The sequence below is a fragment of the Phoenix dactylifera genome, unplaced genomic scaffold, assembly GCF_009389715.1.
Source record: "Phoenix dactylifera cultivar Barhee BC4 unplaced genomic scaffold, palm_55x_up_171113_PBpolish2nd_filt_p 000939F, whole genome shotgun sequence".
NCBI lineage: Eukaryota > Viridiplantae > Streptophyta > Magnoliopsida > Arecales > Arecaceae > Phoenix > Phoenix dactylifera.
The window spans coordinates 94,487-98,342 of NW_024068298.1; the positions used below are offsets into that span (position 1 = coordinate 94,487).

Below are 3,856 nucleotides of genomic sequence, written 5' to 3' on the forward strand. Positions count from 1 at the left end.
TTAGAAGCTGTCTAGTGATTTTAGGGCAAACATAAGGATTTGAAGTGTTTCTTTTAATGCATGCTTGACTGCACTTGACTGATCAGAAGAGTTTTAGTGCATGCTAGGGTGTCATTCCAGATCTCTGAAATTAGTACCTTTTGACCTTGAAATAGAGCGTTCTATTAGGACCCTTCGAGCCGAAATCCGTACCTATAGAACCATAGGATCTGCTCCACCTCCTGAGATGGCTGAAGAACAACCCAAACTCCTGAGGGAGTACTTTACTCCCACCATTTATACTTCTCCATCTTGCATTCGATTATCTGAAGTAGCAGCTGTACAATATGAAATAAAGTCTAGTGTGATCCAAATGCTCCCATCTTTTTACGGGCTCACCAACGAAGATCCATATAAACACCTAGATGAATTTCTTGAGATTTGCACCACTGTCAAGATTCAGAACTTCACTGATGATGCTCTGAAACTTAGATTATTCCCCTTCTCCCTTAAAGACAGAGCCAAGCAATGGCTGAATTCTTTAGAGGCTAATTCAATTCGTTCCTGGGATCAAATGCAACAAGAATTTCTTAAAAAATATTTTCCCATAGGAAGAACGAACCAGTTTAGACGTGCCATCACAAGCTTCTCCCAAACCGATGGAGAAGAATTTCATGAAACCTGGGAGAGATTTCGGGACCTAATCCGTAAATGCCCACATCATCAGATACCCAAGTGGCAATTAGTGCAATGCTTTTATGACGGATTGTCTGATCGAAACCGTCAGATGGTTGATACTTCTTGTGGGAAAACTTTCATGCTTAAAAATGAGCATGAAGCATGGGAATTATTTGAAAATCTCAATGAAAACTTTCTCCACCATGCTTCCTGTTCTCGTCAAGCACCCCCGAGTTCTCAAAGAAAAGGGACCATTTGTGAAATAAGTCATTTTATGGACCTGTCTAGCAAGGTAGATGCATTGTCCCATAAGATTGACCAACTGATGATGGGAGGACATGTCGTTAACTCTTCCCAAGCACAAGTATGTGCTATCTGTTCTAGCCCATCTCACCCTATTCATGAGTGCCCCTCAGCATCCCAATTCCCCGAACTCGTGCAAGAACACATCAATGTTGCTCAAACACAGCCCAGACCGGGTAATGACCCATTTTTCAATACATATTACCCGGGATGGCGGAATCATCCAAACTTTTCTTGGAAGCAGCAAGCTTCGAATACTGCCCAACCCTACTCCCAAAATTTTTAAAATCCTTAGAATTTTCAAACTCCACAAAATATTCATCCCTACCGTCCTTCGACTCAATTTCAACACACTTCTCCTCCACCCCATAGAAACACAGCCTTTGAGGAGAAAGTGTTGACCGCCCTTCAAGGTTTGAAAACCATTACACAATTGGTGCACTCTCACACGCAATCTATCGCCAAGCTAGAATCCCAAATGGGGCAACTAGCTAATGCACTGAACAAGCGAGAGGAAGGAAAGCTTCCAAGCCAACCAGTGAGTAATCCTATGGGACAATACATGGCTCAAGAAAATCAACTAAACACAATTCATCATGAACAAGCCAATGCTTTGACTACCCTAAGGAGTGGACGTGTAGTAGACAATAAGATTGGGGAGGATAATAATAAGGAAGGTGAAGAAAAGGATAGAAATATGTCAAATAAAAATCTAAAACCTTCTTCTTCTTCAGCTAGTCTACCTTCTGCCAAAACTCACATCCCAAAGGCTCCATTTCCTGAAGCTCTTAATTCACCCGCTCTCTTTGGCAAAAAGGGAACTTCACTAGAGGAGATGATGGAGGTTTTCAAATAAGTCAAAATCAACCTCCCGCTTCTTGATGCTATTAGACAAGTTCCCTCCTATGCCAAATTTTTCAAAGATCTTTGTACCCAAAAGCGAAAATCTAGGACATATGTGCCTAAAAAGGTCTTCCTAACTGAGCAAGTGAGTTCTATTCTCCAACACAACACCCCTCCAAAATTCAAAGATCCTGGTGCTCCCACCATCTCCTGTGTCTTAGGAAATAATTTCATTGATCGAGCACTCTTAGATCTAGGGGCAAGTATCAACCTTTTACCTTACTCAGTTTATGAGAAACTTGGGTTAGGTGAGTTAAAACCAACCTCGGTATCCCTTCAATTGGCTGATCGATCTGTAAAAATACCACGAGGAACAATTGAAGACGTCCTAGTCAAGGTAGACAAATTCTATTTCCTAGTCGATTTTATCGTCCTTGATATGGAACCTATGCCTAATCTTAAGAAACAGATCCCTATGATTCTAAGTCGTCCCTTTTTAGCTACAGCCAATGCGAGTATAAATTGTAGAACTGGGGTGATGAATATATCTTTTGGAAATATGAAGGTCAAGTTAAATATATTTCGTGCCTCCGACCAACCCACGAGGAAAGTTGAGTGCTTCCTAATAGACAAAATGGATGATCTTTTAGAAGAAGCCCTTTCCTATATTTTGGCAGATGACCCTCTGAAAACATGCTTGGCCCATTTTGACTTTGATATAGAAAAGACCATAGCAGCAGTCAACTCTGTGCCCGACAATCAGTTTGATGCGATCCGATAGAATTTGATCCGTATCTCAAGATTCTTGACTCTTCTTGATTTCTGGAAGGGTGGTTCCGACCTGATTGCAGACACAATTTTTGAAGATCCGTCCGTCAGATCGATCTCAATTTTGGATATGTTGTAGATCTCCGCATTAGCTTTCCAGTGGTAGGTCGTGGGTCTAGAGATGACATCAGGATCTTGAGATATCAGCCTCCGACTGATGACTGCGTAGGGAAGGACGGGCTAAAAATCCGACGGGATGGAGTTGTTTGTAGAGGCTGGAAGGGATCAAGGAGGAGAGGAAGAAGAGGGAGAAGGTGGCTGACCTCTCGGGACAGAGGTGGTGCAGCCGGATGAAGGAGGGGGCGGCGGCCTTGGACGGCGGCCTAGGGAGAGGGGGAAGGCGTCGCAAGAAGAGAAGAGAGAAGGGAAGAGAGCTAGGGCAAAAGCCTTTCAATTAATTTTTGCATACTGAAATAGGTGCTCACCACATCTATTTATAGGTGGCTACCTGACCCCTTAACTTGACTTGATCTAATTGAATTCAAGAAACAACTAAATCCAAAGCGACTCTAATAAAGGCCAAGTCGGCTAATCCGAGCAAGGCTATGCTGAAATAAAATTAACATCAAGGACTCAAAAGCAAAAATAACCAAATGATTAAGTCCGAGGCGGTCTAGTGGATCCAACCGCATCACTCCACCACGCTTCCCTTAACCTTGTCCTCAAGGTCGGAAGTCAGGGAAACGATCAAGTATCTCAGTCTCAAACTCCCATGTGACCTGGTCTGATGCTCTCCCCAGCCACTCCACTAGTATCTGGGTTTCCAGTCGTCCTTTTACTCGTATTCTGCGCTTCGCCAGCACTCGAACTGGCTCCACTACCTCGTCCTCTGGTGGCTCATGTATGATTGGGCCGACAGATGTCTTGGGTCCAAGCCGGGCCCTCAGAAGCGACACGTGGAATACCGGGTGAACTCTCGATGTAGTCGGCAAGTCCAAGCGATACGCCACGGGTCCAATGCGCTCCATTATCTGAAAGGGCCCATAGAAGCGATGAGAGAGCTTCTGGTTCGCCATGGGCCGCAGTGTCAACTGTCGATAAGGTTGCACCTTGACGTATACCCAGTCGCCCACCTCGTATACTGGATCTCTGTGCTTCCGATCATGCAGCTGCTTCATCCTGTTCTGCGCAGTCGTTATGTGGAACTTTAACCGCCGTAAGGTAGCATCGCGGTCTAAGAGCTCAAAATCTGCCTCTGTCCGGTCCGCATGTGACAGTGGATCAT

General features: G+C 44.3%; 1 non-coding gene across 1 annotated transcript; it reads right to left on the minus strand.

Moving 5' to 3' along the window:
- Positions 1 to 602: 602 nt before the first annotated feature.
- On the minus strand, positions 603 to 708 carry LOC120107637. The gene has a single exon (XR_005509345.1). It is a non-coding gene; the product is annotated as a small nucleolar RNA R71 (small nucleolar RNA).
- Positions 709 to 3,856: the final 3,148 nt, after the last annotated feature.